The 20,278-nt window shown below is 38.9% G+C and overlaps 1 long non-coding RNA gene across 2 annotated transcripts in view; it reads left to right on the top strand.

Annotated features, from left to right (window-relative positions):
* Positions 1 to 20,278, top strand: part of LOC127484266 (uncharacterized) — a 453,346-nt gene that overhangs the window by 316,003 nt on the left and 117,065 nt on the right. For both annotated transcript variants that reach the window (XR_016222206.1, XR_016222205.1), the window contains one exon: positions 3,221 to 3,399. This is a non-coding gene — a long non-coding RNA (uncharacterized LOC127484266). The remainder of the gene's footprint in view (positions 1 to 3,220; positions 3,400 to 20,278) is intronic.

The following is a 20,278-nucleotide window of genomic DNA, read 5'->3' on the forward strand; positions in this document are numbered from 1 at the left end:
TGATCTTCTGTAGATAAAGAGAAACGAAAATGAATCTTGATGTGAATGGAAGGGGAGAGGGAGTGGGAAAGGGGAGGGTTGCGGGTGGGAGGGACGTTATGGGGGGGAAGCCATTGTAATCCATAAGCTGTACTTTGGAAATTTATATTCATTAAATAAAAGTTTGAAAGAAAAAAAAGAAATGAAACGGTCAAAAAAAAAAAAGATAACATTAAAAAAAGGAAAAACAAATTGAGTTTCTGCCACTTATGTGAGAGACCTGAATTGAGTCCTAGTTCCTGATGCTGATCCTGTACCAGCTCTGGCCCTTGCAGACACTTGGAGAGTCAACCAAGGGATGGAATGGGAATTCTCTTTGCTCTTCAAGTAAATAAAATAGAATACAGACTTTCTTTTAAAAAGTGAAAAAACTCTAAGATCATAGTGTTTTGAGGGAAAATGCAAGTTATAGAGTAATATTTGTAGCTTACCCAATGTAGAAGTTTAAAAACATAAAAACCAATCCCTATTTTGTTTATGGCTACAAACATGTGTTAAAACTATAAAAGTATTCAAGGAAATAATAAATTCAGGATGGTAGTTATCCTGAGGGAGGCAAGATGTGACTTGAAATGAGAAAAGGGAAACACAAAAGATGCCTGAAGTTCAACAGCATTTTTTTTCCTTGGGAAAACATAAACATCTGAAGATATGAATATGTTAATATGTTGCAAAATTGACTGCAGGTACAATTTTATTTGCTTGAAATGTCATTGTAAAATGAAAATGAAATATGTATTTATCTATAATATTTATTATTAATATTAAAACATGTATTTATAATTTAATGTTCAATATTATCACAAGCAGATAAAATACTTATAATGTAAAGATTGCAAGGAAATTAAATTAAATACAGATAGTTACCAACTTACAATGGTTCAACTTATAGTGATTCAACTTAGAATAGTTCAACTTACAATGGTTTGACTTAAGATTTTTCTACTTCATGATGATATGAAAGTAATACTCATTCATTAGAATCCTAACTTCAAATTTGGAATCTTTTGTCTTTTTTTGGTCTTGCAATGCATGGTATGATAGTCTTTCATGAAGCTGGGTGGGTGGGAATCACAACTCCTGGTCAAGTATATGATCAGAAGTGTGAATTGTGCAGTGTACTGTGCTGCTAAACTATCGATGTCCCAGTTGGTTCTATAAGAGGTATTAAATACATTTTCAACTTTACATATTTTCAAATAACAATGGACCTATTGGGCTGTAGTCTCATCATAAGTCAAAGAACATCTGTACTTGGTTATAGTTGAATGATGATGATGATGATGTGTGTGTATATGTAAATGTGTCATTATGTATATGTTATACTTTATTTTCTATATTTTCAAATTTTTCATTATGAAGTTATGTTATCTTGTAATAGAAAACATCATAAAAGTATGATGAGAATGTACATTTGGGACATATTATAGAGGGTCTTGAATGTCATGTTAGGTTTATGGCTTTCTAACTTCGATTACCATCTCTTAAACTCTGTACTAGAATATCCATGCTCCCTGAGATAATTGTCTGTGTTAGTGAGAGATAGGATTCCAGGATCCACATGTTTAAAAATTATTGCTCCCATGCTTCCTGCTTGAAAAAGAACGAACATTTAAACTGAAGTCTCTGAGAAGTTCTGCAGTGAAATCAATCTAACAAGCAAAAGTCAAGTATAATGCAACAAAAAGTTACTAACCATTTGTCCTATCCTTGTTTCCCAAATAAGTATGATTAAAGATACTTTTCTAAAGTAATATTTCTTATCAATTAGGGGACAGTCATGACTAGGAGAATATCTACTCTTATTTACTAAGGTCTGGGACTCATAGAATTGTGCAGTATACAACCTGCCCTTACAGAAGAAATCTTCCAATAAGTTACCCATGCTCTGGCCTAGGTAATGAACACAAAATTTGGTGACTTGTTAATGACTTTTAGAGTTAATTGATTTTTGAACTTGAAAAGAAATGTAGCTTAGACCATTTCTCAAGTCATATTGTTCTGAACTTAAAATATTGATTACAGGAGACTCAGAGGCTAGAGGGCTGTTGGATAACAGGTTCCAAAGCAAAGTCAGCAGTAGTGAGTTCTGGTGTTCCATAGCACAGTCGGGTAACTATGGATCATAATAATATACTATATGCTCTATAAAGAACTGAAAGAAAGGAGCTGGTAGGCTCTAAATGTTAAGGAAGGGTGGGATGTGGTGATGTTGATTGCCTCATGTGATCATTTATGTTACATATATCTGCTGAAATATTGCACTGTGCCCCCATAAAGCTGTACCAATATTACATTTAATAAAAAAATTTAGATGAATACAAAATTGGAAGAATTTAAGGAAAGAATTTGGAGGTTGAAAGAGATTTTGGGGATTTAAGGAGAGATTTTGGCAGTGTTCAAAATGAGAGATGGGAGATGGTGGAGACTAGGTTCAGAGAGGTCAAAATGGGCAGTGATTACAGTAGATAGTTAGCAGGTAGTGAAGGTTTTGGTACTAGCTAACTAGCACCAAAATGATGCTCCTGACCGACAGTATACCTTCATTCTTCATATATCTATGACCCTTCTGGGATTCAACTGATCTGGCTGTAAGCTGTATATTAGAACAAAGACTTTTTCACATGTTTCATTGTCCTTACACAAGACATGTTTTTCCTGTGGAAGCATGCCAACTTGTTTCCAGTCTCTTATCATGTCAGCAAATATCCAAGTGACCAAAGAAAAGTGTTTTATTGGCCAAACCCAACTCAAGAAGCTAGGGATTACCCTCTGATTACCATGTGTTCAAAAGAAGACAGCTTCAAAAGTATGGGGAAGTGTATTCCTCCCAGGAAACTAGGATTAGGAGGAGGAAGTGATGATGGTTATAATTTACACAAGATGGTCTCAAGAGGTGTGATATGTGTCAACTTTACTAGGCTACAGGAAGCCCAGATATCTGATATCTGGTAAAACAATATTTCTGAGTATGTCTTTGGGGATTTTTGTAGAAGAGATTAGCATTTCAATCAGTAGACTGTGTAAATGACATTGTATTACTTAACATGTAGGCATCATCTAATCTATTGAGTGAGTAAATAGAACAAAAATGTGAAGGGTGAATTTGACTTTTTAAATTGAACTAAGACATCTATCTTCTGCCCTTGGACATCAGTGTTCCTGGTTCTCTGACTTTCAGATTCAGACCAGGATTTATATCATCAGCCCCTCTGCTTCCCAAGCCTTCAGGCTCATCCTGGGATTTAACATCATTGGCTCTCACATCTTCAGGTTTTGTTTGGAACTATATCATCAATACCACTGGAGCCTCCAACTTGCTAACAGCAGATTACAGAATTTCTTGGCTTCCACAGTCATGTAAGTCAACCTTCATAATTAATCTCTTTCCAAATATCTCTGTGTATCCTGTTGGTTCTGATTCTCTGGAGAAGTATGGCTAATATAAGAACCCACTACCATAATTTTATTTTAAGGCCATTTAGTCTTTATCATTGACCAGAAAGATACCTGTACTTTATGTCTTGTTCTATTCATTCATTCATTTGACAAATATTATTGAATATCTATTAAGTATAAACCCTTGCTAGGGTTTATGGGGAATATCATGCCAAGAGAAAAAATATACAGTGTTTTCTCAGAGTGAAATTACAATGTAATAAGATATATACTAAAATACATCTTGTATTATGTATGTATACATAAAAATTAAAAGCTATAGACAAGTGTATCCAAAATACTAGGATAATCAAAAGAGAATTTCTTGTTGGAGTATATGCGGGACAAGCTGAAGAGGAACACAGAAGAGGAGGAAGACTTCAATCAAAGGAGCTTTGGGAATAAGGCACTAAAAACTGAGAGCATAGTCCTAGAAGGAAGTGAGAAAAAAAGAGACATCCTTGTCAAATGTGGAGATTCCTACTTGATTGCATTATAGGTTATGGGTGAGGGAATAGAGGTAGAAAAAAAAAAATCAAAAAGATACATTGGGAACAAAGCATAGAAAACTTTGAATTTCCAGATAATGGAGATGAACTTTATTTCCAAGGTGTTGGTGAGTCACTGAATCTCTTTGAGCAAATGTTCGGTATGATAATTTCTCTGCCATCATGAGTGGGATGATTTAGATCAGAGGTATGTTTATTGGGAAGATCAACCAGGAAGCTAACACAATAGTTCAGGTCAAAGAAAAATATGGGCCTAAATAAGGGAATTGATGATAGGAAATGGCGGTGAACAGATGTTTTGGCAGAAGGAGGCACCTGGGACGATATTAGTTATGGGCTTAGTTTTTGAATCTCCCCAAATTACCTTATCCAGGGTTTTTCAGCATGAACATTACTAATAATGTGGACTGTAAAATTCTTAGTTATGAGATATAACTCTGTGCATGTTTTACACAATACCTTGTCTTTGCTCACTAGATATTAGTACTGTACCCCCTTCCAGTTGTAAAAATCAACACTGTAGATATAGGCTGATATCTCTAGGAATCAAAATCATCACCATTTGAGAACCACTGCCCTGTATAGACCAATAGCGCAGCTATGATAAAAAAATTCAGAAACCAATATAGAATATTTATTGATGATAATGTGTATCTCGAGGTTTGGAGTTCCACAGCATGCCTGTATCCCTGTACTCACTGGAAATTGAACAGAACTGCATGGGGGTTTTAAATCATGAGTGAGAACATGGGGATGGTATTTATAAAATCTAATGGTGTTAAGGAAATTTGGGCTTTATAAACTACTCATAGTAATAAGCCAGTATTCCCTCCCAGGAGAAACTGTTGAGAATAGATTCCAAATTGAGAATTGAGAGAGACAAAAAAAAAATCCAGATGAAAATGAGGTTAAAGGAATAGAAGAGGAAGACCTCTTTTGAGTAGTTCAGAGTACAAGGCTACATAATTTTTAATTACCTTGAGGAAAAAATACAGAATAGGGAGTTCCAGAGTCATAATTATAGAAAAGTTATTTTGGCCTCTCCTCCCTCCTAAAAGTACACAATAACTCATCTGTTTACATATGAGCAAAAGAAAAAGTATGCAGTCTAATAAAGGACTGAGGAGCAGAATGAATTCCCCATGACCTAGAAGGCACATGGAAATGCATGCCCATGAAACAGATGAAAACTGAAACCCAGTATTTCAAAATGAACTAAAAGAAACCAAGCCAATGATAGAAGCTGTGCCAATAAATCATGAATAGAAAAACTCAGAGATGAAATGATTAGAGAAGATTTAAAAATGCAACTTACATAAGTTTTTGAAATCCAGCAATAAATTAAAAGGGTTGATGGACTTCAGGGTTGTGAATATAATTTATGTTTGTCCAATGAACTTAGCTGAGAAAAATATCTTTATTTACTATGAAATTTTGAAATGTATGCATCAAACCACTGTAGTATTAACAATTCCTGTGACTTTGTCACCAAAAATGACCACAGATGTTACAATATGAGATTATAGTTTAAAAACTGAATATAATTTATGTTGATCACTTTTTCAAACTATGGTTGTTAACCATATTTATCTTGTTATTTAAAATATACATCCAATAACTTAACATGTTAATAAGGAAATAAGTATAACACTACATCACAATTTAAAATTATTTTTGAAAACTATATAATTAGTTTCCTTTGAAATATTTTTATTTCTTTTGAAAATCTATATATGCTATTTTATTCATCTAAAAATATTCTGGTAAAGGATCCATTGATTTCAAGGAGCCACTATAAATTTCCATGGCACAATGAATTTTGTAATCTCTATTATATAATAAAAGTCCCTGAAGAATATAGTCCAAAAACTTTTCTGAAACAAAAGACAATTTGAAATTGCAGTGAAAACTGTGAAATTGACCCAGAAAGGCCAACACCATCCTTTAAAAAAATCCTTTGAACATCTCAGCAAAAAGACTCATAGAAAGAAAATTAGATTACCATCAAACTTTTTAACAGCAATACTTAAGGCCAAGAAGAATATAGTTAAATATTTAAGAGAGAGACAGAAAGAAAATGTGAGCCAACAATCTTATATTTAGTCAAATCGGTCTTCAGATACAGAGGCCTCTGTTCAGTTTAGGTGCACATGCAGGAGCACATGGATTAATGTTCTTGTGTACCCTTCTTGAGGAATTTACCAAACCACAATGAAATAAGAACTGACTCAAAGTATTCCTTTTGCACTGTTAATGGCACTTTGACGTTACCATTACACCCAAGTACATGAATCATGTCTCTAGAAATTTATTTTCATTTTATATTACTAAGGTATTTGTTCAAATAAGATTAAAAATTTTAAAAATCAATATATTAAAAATATGTTTCGGACAGCCAAAGATTAAAATTTACCCTTTTAACTAAAAAATATAGATAACACAGCTATTTAAACAAAAAGAAGAATGTCAAATAGGGAGCATATGTGAAAGTGGGATTCTGGTTTTGCCCACTGAAAAGGCCTCGCTACAGTGACCAATAAGCATATTTGACATATAACTCTAGTTTTGAAATAGTATTTTCTAGTCCTTAAATTTTCATGGTTCCAAATACGAGTCAGGAAATGTGTATGGTAAGCCTACAGTATACCAGAGAGAAGGAAGCTGTCGAAGGTAACAAGATTGTATTCCTAAATGAAAGATCTCTGTGAGCAAGATCCCAGCGGAAAGAACAGGCCATCAAGGTAGGAGGTACCTTTCTCTGAAGGGAGGAGGGAACTTCCACTTTGACTATAGGCTTGTCTAAATAAGATCAGAGCTGGCGAACTCAAAAGGCTTCCATAGCCTTGCAAACTCATGACAAGAGCCTAGGGAGATTAGTGACGCCATAAACAAGAGTGTCAATTGTCAAATCAACAATAGGAGTCACTGTGCACTTACTCCCCATTAGGATCTCTGTCCTTAATGTGTTGTACTATGTGAATTAATGGTATTACTAGAACTCAAACAGTATTTTATGCTTTGTGTGTCTGTGTGGGTGCAAACTATTGAAATCTTTACTTAGTATATACTAAATTGATCTTCTGTATATAAATATAATTGAAAATGAATCTTGATGTGAATGGGATGAGAGAGGGAGCAGGAGATGGGGTGGTTGCGGGTGGGAGAGAGGTTATGGGGGGGGGAGCCACTGTAATCCAAAAGCTGTACTTTGGAAATTTATATTTATTAAATAAAAGTTAAAAAAAAATACTCAATAGCTAACTTGAGGAGGTAGTTAGTGGTCAAATATGAGATAGTTATCCCAGAGAGGATGATTGCAATGGATTCAACCATAGCAAATAAGATTAACTCCGTGAGTTCATAGGTATATAAATATACACACGAAGATTTTATTCAATTTGGAAGGATGCTAGAAGATAAGTTTATTATTTTGTAAAGAAATAAATAAAGTCAAATAGTCAAGTTGCCCTATTATTCCTATATGACCTTTGTCTACAAATAAAAAATAATTGATAAAGAGAACTTCTTTGTTACTGAAGTATTCCAGCTAATATACAAAGGAATGTGATTATTTTGTGGGAGTGGAATGATTTCAGCTTGGATTAATGAATTTTGAAACCCATGGCCATTAGACAACGAGAAAAATATACCTGAAAACATGCTGAAGTTAATGCTAAAAGTACAGCTTGGAGAATTACCTACCTGGACAGCAAAAGCCAGTGGTCTATTTGAATCTACTAAGAAAGGATTATAATGAAAGAGTGGAAGCCTGGTAAGATCAGTACCTGCATTAGAGGATGCAGAGAAGTCAGTCACCAAATGCAAGAGGAAGGGTGTGCTCAGCACGATCACAGTTACAGCAAGATAACAGAACACCAAATGAGAGAGTCATGTGGGATGTTGTGGTTAGGAAGTCACTGATGATTTCTGAGAAGGCAAGTTCAGACCCACAGAGGAAGTTTCACCGTGAAGAGTTCCTCCAGAGATCATGATGTAGAAGTGAAAATGGTAACCATGTTAGAACTTCAGTAGGGATGGCAAAGGAGGTATAGGAAGCACCACCAAGGCCAGCAACGTTAGGAATAGGGGAGGCCTGAGAATATCATAGGGTTGGACAGGGAAGAGATGAGCAGAGTGGGAGACATTAACAATAGAAGTTACATGAAATGATGGAAGAAGAATCATTTGTAAAGAGGGGGGCTGAAATAAGGGATATTTAAAATGCCTTCCAGCTCTAACATGTAATTTCTACTCCTGCAAACTTTTGTGACAAAATGCAAGGATAACTCAGGCATTTACTACTTCTAGGGTGAGAGAAATAGGCACTCTGTTAGAATGCCTAGAATGAGTAGAAGTAAATTGATGGGGAGAGTGGAAGCATCTCATGAAGTTATCCTGGACCCCAGTCTCCACTTTCCAGCATCCACTGTTTCCAACAGGGCTTTCCCCATGATTGCTGCCATATATTATGAGCATGCTAAATCAGCCTGCATGACAGTTTACATTTATTTGCTTTTGAACTACAGTCCTCCTGCATTTTACAGCATGAAAAAGTATTTAGCTTTTAACTGAGTTAGACTGGGGAAAGAAGGTAATGATTTTTTTAAACATTATTTGTTTATCTATTTTCATTTTATTTGAAAGACTGAGAGGGCCTGGGATTGGTGGGGGAGTGAGAGGAGGAGAGATTTCATTTACTAATTCACTCCTCAAATGCCCCAACAGCCAAGGCTGAGCCAGGCCAAAGCCAAGAGCAGGAAATCAGTATGATCTCCCACGTGGGTGGCAGGGACCCAAATACCTGAACTATCACCTGCTGTCTCCCAGGGTTTGCATTAGCAGGAAGCTGGAATCAAAAGCAGAGCCAGGGATTCAGTCTCAGATATGGTTGTCCCAAACAGTGTCTTAACTTCTGTATCAAATGCCTGCCCCAGCAGGTAGGAATTCTAAGAAAGCTTGAAAGACTCAAATTGACACACCATTGATTCCTAATCCTGAGTAAAAAAAAAAAAAAAAAGATACTTCTTTGATAGTAGAAGATTCACAATTATTCCTCTCTGACAAGACATTAAGTGATATCTAAACATATAATGTGTATTTTATGTTCCTAAGCCTTCTGTTTGAGACACTACTACTTTAAATATTCAACTATTTTAAATCATGAATAGGCCTTGGGACAACTAGGGAGCATTGCCCTTAAGTAAAAGGACCTTGAGACAAAAAATAATAATCACCTCCTATTTGCATAATGCTTTTCATTTATTTCAAAGCCCTTTTCATATCTAATATTTCATTTGATCTTCACAACAACCATGTAAGGCTGTTCACTTTAAAGAAATGAACTTGAAAGCAGCAAACATTTAAAATGCTTCCAAAAAAATGTAGTAAAACCACAAAGAAAATTCCCAGAGCATCTATACCATAGCTCTAACTTAAACTGTATTTACTGCAAATTGTATTGACTCGGAAGAGATGGTGGCTCGTAAATACAGTTTCTCTGTCCTGAACCACATTCAAACTGCAGTTGTTATGAATACAAAAGAGCTTTCTGAGTACATAACTGTAGTTTTGCTGCATTAAAGCGAGAGGCTGGCATTTGGACTAGAAAACAGCCTGTAACTATGTCTGTTCTGCATGGCAAGCATCTCAGCGCCTGCCAGCAACTGGGATGGATTTACATATATTGACTCAATCCAGTATATGAGTAACGATCAATTTTCTTGATCTATTCTGTCAATCTGTGCTTTCACTAGCAAATGAGGAGACATTGCTGTCAGCCAGAAATAGAGTTTCCTGGGCTTATGTGTGCTTTTAAGATCTTTTTTCTACTTAATTAAAAGATACATACAGTGGTTGACAAGAGCAGCAAGCTAGTAACAAAATTTGCTACGTATAGATGGGTTCCTGGAAGAAAAATCATGAAAGATGGCTAAATAAATGTAAAGGCAGACTTCCATGTCTGAGAATAGTATATTCTGATGTCAGTTTTATTAATAGTAAAATAAATACAAAGGGACAAATACAATTTGTCTGTCAGGGGGTAGCCAGTAAAAGCATCCCTTTTCAGTAGTCACAAATTACTCTTCCAGGTAACAATATGTAACCTGTCAGACAAAATGAAGAGAGTTTTTTTTCCTTTTGATTTCCTATATTAATGTATCATGTCATATTAATTCATTTGCTTTGGGCTCAGATAAGCTCTGCTCATGAGCTGTAGTGGAGTTGTAAGCAGAATCCAATAATGTATACAAGGCAGGCAGGAAACAGTTCCAGTAAGGGAACCAGGTAAAGCTTAAAATGTGTTAAGTCCTTCAGGACCCCTTCCACCTCAAATGTGTCAGTGATGCCAGTAAACCCATCAGGCCCCCAGGCAAAATTTTCAGTCGTTTGGGAGAGAGTTCTATAGTGAGTAAGTGAGTATTTCTGCTGCAGTGAAATCTTACAGTTTCTACTTTTCCTTCAAGTGTTTTGGGTTGATAGAGATCCTGATTTTGTGCAGGAAGTAGAATGTGGCCTTTTATACACTTATTAGCTCTTGTTAAGTCCTGAGCTGGCTGGATTCAGTTTGGTTTCTGCTTCTTCTGACTTCCCTAAATGTTACTATCAAGCACCTCTGGAAATGCCTGCCTCTCACTAAGGTACTACTTTTAGGAATAGGATACATTAGGAGGGAACAATGAATGGATGAAACTCTGTATCACAGTGAAATGAACCCGGCCCTGGATTGGATATCAGGTGATCTTGATTCTGAACCTGGCGCTTCCACTGATGAGTTCGATGATCAGGAATGATTCCCTTTTTGTGACTTCAGTGTTCTGTACGTGGAAATGTAGTAGTATATGCATTATTTTCAAACTGGATTTAGGCAGCCCTTTAAATGTTACTAGGATAAAGTGCATGGATATACTGGAAGTTCCAAAATTATATGAAAAACCTTAATAACTCTTTGTAGTCATTTTATATAATGTGCTTCCAATAATATCTTATTCAAGCCAAGGCTAATAAATTTTAAAACCATGGTGCTAGAGGATCGTGACTACTTCTCAGATTGCTAACAATCTGAGAACAGTGGTGGAGTGCATCTTAGTCTCTTATCCATTGGGATTCCAATTAAGAATTATATTTTACAAATATAAGAAATGGATTTAAGCTGATTCACCTCCAGTTCTCAAACAGTTCTTTCTCATTTGTCATGACGGACAACAGTAGACCCATTGGGTAGCTCATGAGTATGGTGTGTGCTGCATAGGAGGAATGCAATAAATAGAAAATGAATTGGCTCTTCCCTATAAGATTCACATTTCTAGATTTTAGATAAAGGAACTGGTGAGAATGACCAAAAAAAGTGAATGACATCAGAAAGGACAAGCATTTGGCTCAAGAGAAGCCTGAGGAGAAGATAAATATAAAATTAAGGTGTCTGATCCCTAAGAATAAGGAGGTTGACACAAATTCTACATTTATTCCCCAACCCATCTCATTTGGTTTGGAAATGAAAAGAGACATACGGTGCTCTTTGAAAAAGCTGCATCTCCGTTTTGATCTCCGCCTCCACTACCACTGTCTTGACACATGGTGCTAGATTCTGATGCTGAACATTTGCCCTCTGGAGAGAGTGAGATTAAAGAGTTCAACTCAACCAGCAACACACAGGATTGCACCAGGAGGAGCAGAGATTGCCCAGAAGGGAGGTTAAAGAACTTGTGGTTACGTATCTCTGATAAGTAATCTGCAAGTATAGCCATTGTGGACTAAAAGCAAAAATTTATACTTCCTCAGGACAAGGTTGTCCTTTTCCATATTACTTCAGGTTTCTAAGCCTCACATTCAAACCCCCAGGATGTTATAACTAAACATACCAAGAGTAGTTCCTTACAATCCATTCCTACTTCTTTAAGAGCTACGAAATTGGATCCAAGATTTGTATAGGATTTGTAGAAGAACACGCATTTGAGTTGTGGGACCAGAAAAAATGTGTTTGCCCTTATGAGTGAATATTCTTGATGCAGAAATGACTATCTTTAGATGTTTCCTAGCTCACAGCTATAGAACAATAGGTTCATGAGTCAATGAGTCAACCTGTATTTAGTGACCATCTGCTATATGCCAGAGATTGTCCTAGGGGTACAAGGAACAGCCTTAAACAAGCAACACTTGCTACCTTCATGAGATGTACAATCTTGTAGGGAAGGCTCTCAATAAAGTTACTTCAAGTAAGGCCTAAAAAGTAGTCTAAAGTACCATGACTATAACATAAAACAATAAAAAGTAGCAGATAAACTAAGATTTATCTTAAGCTGATAAAAATTACATGGAAATCTGCTAAAAATAGCACATTTCCTGACTGCTCCTCTTGGAGATTCTGAACAGATCAAGAGTTGGGATTCAGAGATGTATCTGTAACTACTGAAGGTTGCTCATACAATACAAGAAGTTTACAAAATACTGAAGGAGGAGATAAACTAATCTAAGCTGAGGGATATCCATTAAAAGTGTTACACGGAAGATGGATAGGACAATAGCCATTTTGACTAGATGGTAGAGTTTGATGTCAGGTAAGGTTAGAAAGAATTTGCCAAAATTGTTATAAGACTTTAGAACCACATATAATGGCTGAACAGAAGCTTAAGTCGTTACCAAGATGTTGGAGGAGAGGGGCCGACGCCGCAGCTCAATAGGCTAATCCTCCACCTAGCAGCGCCGGCACACCGAATTCTAGTCCTGGTCGGGGCGCTGGAGTCTGTCCCAGTTGTCCCCCTTCCAGGCCAGCTCTCTGCTGTGGCCCGGGGGGTGCAGTGGAGGATGGCCCAAGTGCTTGGGCCCTGCACCCCATGGGAGACCAGGAGAAGCACCTGGCTCCTGCCTTCGGATCAGTGTGGTGCGCCAGCCGCGGCGGCCATTGGAGGGTGAACCAAGGGCAAAAGGAAGACCTTTCTCTCTGTCTCTCTCTCTCTCTCACTGTCCAATCTACCTGTCATAAAAAAAAAAAAAAAAAAAGATGTTGGAGGAGAATAAGAAATTGAAAGAAATTGATAACTGCTCTGTAGAAGGTATTTGATTTTCTGATTTTCAATAGTATTCCCAAATAAAGTTTGCTTTCAACTGTTTTACACATTATTTTCTATAACACCAAGCAGAGATGTAGGTGGCTGCATCAGAGATACAGTATAACAGTCTGAGACAGACCTCTGCTTTCTAACGTACATGATAATGATGCACAGAACCCTACAAAGAACTGCTTTTAGGTTTACATTTTAACCAAATGTAAACAGTTTCAGCAAGGGTGCTTTCCATCAACTGCAAATCTGGATATCTTTGTGTTATGCAATGTGCTTGAATCTTTTCAGCTGTTTCTGCACCTAGGCAAATGACTTTAAGGAGAGATTTTGTGACAACATGAAAATTAGCCTTGCTTACCCTGTATTTCAGAGCAAGACCCAGCCTTTCTTTATACTTTAGAATATAGCAATTTGCTGGAACCAGCTCATACTGGCAGCATGAGATGATGTTAGCATCTAGTCCCAATCCTGTGTTCAGTGACTATACACATTGGAAGTTTGACATCAGCCATTGTAGGAACATTTACACCATGGGAACCAGCAACTTTCATTGCTGGGAGCCTATTAACTAGTTACTAGTAAACACTGCCTGACACATATTCACATTTTTCAAGTTGGGTCTATTTCTGCATGAAAATATTAATACAAATGCAGATTGTTTCCCCCATTGCTCTTTTTTTTTTTTAATAGGAATCTTTCCCAGAATCTTCCACACACATTACTTCTCTGGTCAGACCTAGGTCTCAGGATCACATAAGGGAGACTGAGATAGCATTTAGCAAAAGAATATGGGACTGTGGTATTTGGTCTAATCCAATACTAATGCAATCATGGAGCTGGACACAAGAACACTAAACAAAACTGGGGCTCTGTTTGTGGAGGAGATAAGGACACCATCCTTGGTTAAGAAGTCAGTATTGGCCGGCGCCGCAGCTCAATAGGCTAATCCTCCACCTAGCGGCACCGGCACACCGGGTTCTAGTCTCGGTCGGGGCACCGGATTCTGTCCCGGTTGCCCCTCTTCCAGGTCAGCTCTCTGCTGTGGCCCGGGAAGGCAGTGGAGGATGGCCCAAGTGCTTGGGCCCTGCACCCATGGGAGACCAGGAGAAGCACCTGGCTCCTGCCTTCGGATCAGCACGGTGCGCCGGCTGCAGCATGCCAGCCGCAGCGGCCATTGGAGGGTGAACCAACGGCAAAAGGAAGACCTTTCTCTCTGTATCTCTCTCTCACTATCCACTCTGACTGTCAAAAAAAAAAAAAAAAAAAAAAAGTCAGTATTTCCCATTGTGGTAATATAAGCAGTGGATGAATATGACCTCTTACATCCAGAAGTCTGAACTGTAATAGAATGGAAATAAGTTCTCCCTATTTTGTTTGGTGTTATCTTAATAACTATTGGCATTTTATGCTTATCCTTTTACTGCAGTGCTTCTCTAAGCATATTTTATTTTGTTTATTGTTTTTTAAAGATTTATTTATTTATTTGAAAGTCAGAGTTACACAGAGAGAGGAGAGGCAGAGAGAGAGAGGTCTTCCTTCAGCTGGTTCATCCCCCAGTTGGCTGTGACGGCCAGAAATGCACTGATCCGGAGCCAGAAGCTTCTTCCAGATCTCTCACATGGGTGTAGGGGCCCAAGGACTTGGGCCATCTTCTACTGCTTTCCCAGGCCATAGCAGAGAGCTGGATTAGAAGTGGAGCAGCCAGGACTTGAACCGGCGCCCATATGGGATGCTGGCACCTGAGGCCAGAGCTTTAACCTGCTGGGCCACAGCGCAGGCCCCTCTAAGCATACTTTAGACCAGCAGCCTCAACATCACCTGGGAATTTGTTTGAAATGCAGATTCCTGTTTACCACCTTAAACCTGAATCAGAAGCTACAGAGGAAGGAGGTGATGAGCAGGCAGGGGTATGATAAAGGAAGTGGTCCAGCAATCTGAAGTGGATTGCAATGAATAATAAGCATCTACCTGGTGCTAGACCCCTAGTGTACATTGCTGTTTTTATCATGCATGCAATGCATTCTCCACTAGCAAGCAGAATGTAAATCAGATTGTGCAGCTTGCTTTCTTAAAGCTTTTCAGTGGCTTGCATGGCAAGATGAAATTCAAATTCTAAGTCTCCACCACTAGCTTGTCTACATCTCTAAACTCTTCTTCCCTTCCTTCTTGGTGCTTCAATAATGCTGGCTTTCTTTTCTGTGGTTGATTCCATCTTGTGATTCGAATTCCATCTCAAAGGCTACCTTTTCAGAGAAGAATTCTGTCTCCCTTATTAGGTTAACATCTACTTGCATCTTTTTGTTTTCATCATGTTAGCCATTGATTTTCTTCATGGCATGTGAAACTATTGCATCTATTGATTTATTTATTGTCTGATTCCTCCAGTAAAATGAAAATCCTATGAGGATTCCCACTACCTCTCCATGTCTCTGGGAGCCATGGAATACTGACAATCTAAACATGCTATTTGTTACACAAATTTTCAGACACTGCCCTAAATGTTCTGGATCTGAGATTTGAATTACTAGAAGCAATTAAGCCATATTTTGGCAGAGATCTATCATGTTTCCTTCTTTCACTTGTAAATTAAAATTTATTTCAATTGTAGAAACTTATAATTACAAGAAATTCTTCAAGAGATCATGAATTTCATTTGTCAAGCTCAGACCAGTTGGCTTCAGGTAAGAGTTGGCAGTATGTTAATTTGTTGACAGGAGATTGCTGGGAACTTGAAAAATAATATCAAGATGCTTTTTACCTTATGCCACATCAGGTAAACAAATAACTGATTCAAAAAATTTACAGCTTTATGTTGTTTTCCCAGAGACTGTTCTGGAAATAGAAATCAGACTCCAGTGCCATCTAGTGGTCAAGTTAATTCCTCTAGAAATAAAATCCAGTAGACTCCTAATCTGATATTGATTTTTATTTTGCTATTTGGGAGATATTTATGCATGTATAAGTATATATTTATAACTGTATTTCTAGTCTCATAAATTATTTTGTTCATATTAGAAGCAATACACATTGGTCAAATTCTAGGAATATTCTTGAAGAATATTAACCTTTGTGTTGTCATGTTGTATTAGAAATGTTAGTGTTTCATGAATAATAACTGTTGGATAATCATTCATCAAGTTATATAATTCCTTACAAACTGAAAAGATTTGATACATTCATTTTGTGGTGGGTATCGGTGGACTTTATGAACCAAAATGAAAATCCAGAATTTCTGATTTTTGATCACCAGCTATGACCCTACTTTGTCGCATATGGTGGCCCAAAGTTTGTTCTCAGATGTCCCAACTATATTTGTTTTCTATTCTTCATTGACTTATATGAGGTCCTTTGTGAAATATAATCAGACTATGAGAGAAGCAAAATGTCAATTTTCAACAAAAATTAGATCCATCCTAAGATTTGATGAAGTTATTTTTATCTCCTGTAACCATAACATGACTCATAGGGTTCACAGACTAGTAGGAGTGAATATTGTGGGTATATCTAAAATAGATCAATTGCATTGCACAGCATGGTTCATAACTCCCTATTTTTTATTCCTTTTTAAAAGATTTATTTTATTTATTTGAAAGAGTTACAGAGGGAGGTAGAGACAGAGAAAGAGGTCTTCCATCCGCTGGTTCACTCCCCAGATGGCCGCAACGGCCGGAGCTGTGCCGATCTGAAGCCAGGAGCCAGGAGCCAGGAGCTTCTCCCCAGTCTCCCACGCAGGTGCAGGGGCCCAAGGGCTTGGGCCATCTTCTACTGCTATTCCAGGCCATAGCAGAGAGCTGGATTAGAAGAGGAGCAGCCAGGACTTGAACCAGCCCCATGTGGGATGCTGAACCCTTCAGGCCAGGCCTTTAACTTGCTGTGCCACAGTGCTGGCCCCCATAACTCCCTATTTTAAAAAATAGGGATGGGGGCCGGCACCGCGGCTCACTCACTAGGCTAATCCTCCACCTGTGGCGCCAGCACCCTGGGTTCTAGTCCCGGTTGGGGCATTGGATCCTGTCCTGGTTGCTCCTCTTCCAGTCCAGCTCTCTGCTGTGGCCCTGGAAGGCAGTGAAGGATGGCCCAAGTGCTTGGGCCCCTGCACCTGCCTGGGAAACCAGGAGGAAGCGCCTGGCTCCAGCCGTAACAGCCACTTGGGGGGGTGAACCAATGGAAAAAGGAAGACCTTTCTCTCTCTCTCTCTCTCTCTCTCTCTCTTTGACAGGCAGAGTTAGACAGTGAGAGAGCGAGACAGAGAGAAAGGTCTTCCTTCCATTGGTTCACCCCCCAAATGGCCGCTATGGCTGGCACTGCACCGATCCGAAGCCAGGAGCCAGGTGCTTCTTCCTGGTCTCCCATGCGGGTGCAGGACCCAAGCACTTGGGCCATCCTCCACTGCCTTCCCAGGCCACAGCAGAGAGCTGGCCTGGAAGAAGAGCAACCGAGACAGAATCCGGCGCCCCAACGGGACTAGAACCCCGGGATGCCGGTGCCGCAGGTGGAGGATTAACCAAGTGAGCCGTGGCGCCTCTCTCTCACTGTCTAACTCTACCTGTCAAAAAAAAAAAAAAAAAAAAAAAAAGGGATGGGAAAACTCATACACTTGTCATTTGTTGAACTCCTACTTGATGCTAGGCACCATAACACCAAGTGTTCTTATTTTTAAGATATTATTTACTTACTTGAGAGTTAGAGTTACAGACATTGAGATGGAAAAAGAGAGAAATATCTTCCATCGCTGGTTCACTCTCCAAATGGCTGCAGTGGCTGGAGCTGTGCCAGTCTGAAGCCAGGAGCCAAGAGCTTCTTCAGGTCTCCCTTGTGGGTGCAGCCATCTTTGTGGCTTTCCCAGGCCATAGCAGAGAGCTGGATCAGAAAAGGAACAGCCAGGACTAGAACCGGTGCCTATTTGGATGTGGGCACAGCAGGTGGAGGATTAACTTACTGAGCCACAGTACTGGCCCCTGAAGTGTTTCCAATGCATTATTTTATTTAATCTTTTAAACATTTCAGAGGTAGTATCCATTTGTTCAGTTGAGGAAATTGATGAAAAATTATCTCAAATATTGTAACTGGAAATTGGAATTGGAGGCATTCTGACTGGCTTCACATCTCTACCTTCTATTCCCTCCGATTTTTAGAAAAATTACTTTTTAAAAATTGTTTCCCCAAACCCATGCCCCCTAGCTGATTAGCAGTTTGAGAGTATGGACCATATCTGATGTCAGACATGTAGGATTCCATGAAGTATTTGTTGAATGTGTGAAGGAGGCAGCCTTGAGATGGCTCCGATTCTCTAACCAGTGATTTGGTGGCCACTTTACTATTTATTGCTACATAAAATTACTCCCAAATATAGTTATCCCATAGTTTCTATGAGTCAGAAGTCCAGGTTCAGACTTCCTGGGTCTCTCATGAGGCTGCAGTCAAGATTTTGGTCCAGACTACAGTCATCCCAAGGCTCAGCTGGGACAGACTCTGCTTCCAAGATCACTCAGATGGCTGTAGCAGGCCCCAGACATTCTGCATCCAACTTCATTCACATGGCTGTTGGTAGGTCTCACTTCCCTACCATGTGGGCTTCTCCACAGGCCTGCTTTCTTATACAGAAGCTGGCTTTCCCTAGAGTGTGGAGGTCAGGATAAAGTGAGAGAGAATGCCCATAATACAAGCCAAAGTTTTTGATAACCTAATCTTAGGAAGTGACATTTTATCACTTCTATTGTCATTTAAAATAAGTGATTCATGAAATCTCCTCCCATTCAAGGGGAGATTATAAAGGCAGGAATACTAAGAAATTGGGAAAATGGGAGACATTTCAGAGCTCTGAACCACTGCATTTGTAGCCTGTACACACAGATCGCTCTGTAATATTGCCGCTCAATGGTTCCCATATTAAATGAGAGTATTTTGTAATGTAGCTCAGGCAGGTTCTCATAGTTCTGGCGTTAGATGAACTAGAACCTAATCTTCACTCATTGACTTCATAACTGTGTCCCTGTTGATTCTTCCATTTCTTTTTTTTTCTTTCAGTTTAATCATTTTTTTTAACTTTTATTTAATGAATATAAATTTCCAAAGTAAAGCTTATGGATTACAATGGTCCCCCCCCCCATAACTTCCCTCCCACCCACAACCCTCCCCTTTCCCTCTCCCTCCCCACGTCCATTCACATCAAGATTCATTTTCAATTCTCTTTATATACAGAAGATCAGTTTAGCATATATTAAGTAAAGATTTCAACAGTTTGCACCCACATAGAAACACAAAGTGAAAAATACTGTTTGAGTACTAGTTATAGCATTAAATCACAATGTACAGCACATTAAGGACAGAGATCCTACATGAGGAGTAAGTGCACAATGACTCCTGTTGTTGACTTAACAAATTGACACTCTTGTTTATGGCATCAGTAATCACCCTAGGCTCTTGTCATGAGTTGCCAAGGCTATGGAAGCCTTTTGAGTTCACCAACTCTGATCATATTTAGACAAGGTCGTAGTCAAAGTGGAAGTTCTCTCCTCCCTTCAGAGAAAGGTACCTCCTTCTTTGATGACCTGTTCTTTCCACTGGGATCTCACTCGCAGAGATCTTTCATTTAGTTTTTTTTTTTTTTTTTTTTTTTATTTTTGATAGGCAGAGTGGACAGAGAGAGAGACAGAGAGAGAAAGGTCTTCCTTTGCCGTTGGTTCACCTTCCAATGGCCGCCGGTGCAGCCGGCGCACCGCGCTGATCCGATGGCAGGAGCCAGGATCCAGGTGCTTTTTCCTGGTCTCCCATGGGGTGCAGGGCCCAAGCACCTGGGCCATCCTCCACTGCACTCCCTGGCCATAGCAGAGGGCTGGCCTGGAAGAGGGGCAACCGGGACAGAATCTGGCGCCCCGACCGGGACTAGAACCCGGTGTGCCGGCGCCGCAAGGTGGAGGATTAGCCTATTGAGCCACGGCGCCGGCTTCATTTAGGTTTTTTTTTTTTTTTTTTTTCCAGAGTGTTTTGGCTTTCCATACCTGTAATACTCTCATGGGCTTCTCAGCCAGATCCGCGTGCCTTAAGGGCTGATTCTGAGGCCAGAGTGCTGTTTAGGACATCTGCCATTCTATGCGTCTGCTGTGTATCTCGCTTCCCATGTTGGATCATTCTCTCCCTTTTTTATTCTATCAGCTAGTATTTGCAGACACTAGTCTTGTTTATGTGCTCACTATGGCTCTTCGTCCTATCATTATGATCAATTGTGAACAG

The sequence above is a fragment of the Oryctolagus cuniculus genome, chromosome 15, assembly GCF_051225735.1.
Source record: "Oryctolagus cuniculus isolate XC-2025 breed Fujian yellow rabbit chromosome 15, ASM5122573v1, whole genome shotgun sequence".
Classification (NCBI taxonomy): Eukaryota; Metazoa; Chordata; class Mammalia; order Lagomorpha; family Leporidae; genus Oryctolagus; species Oryctolagus cuniculus.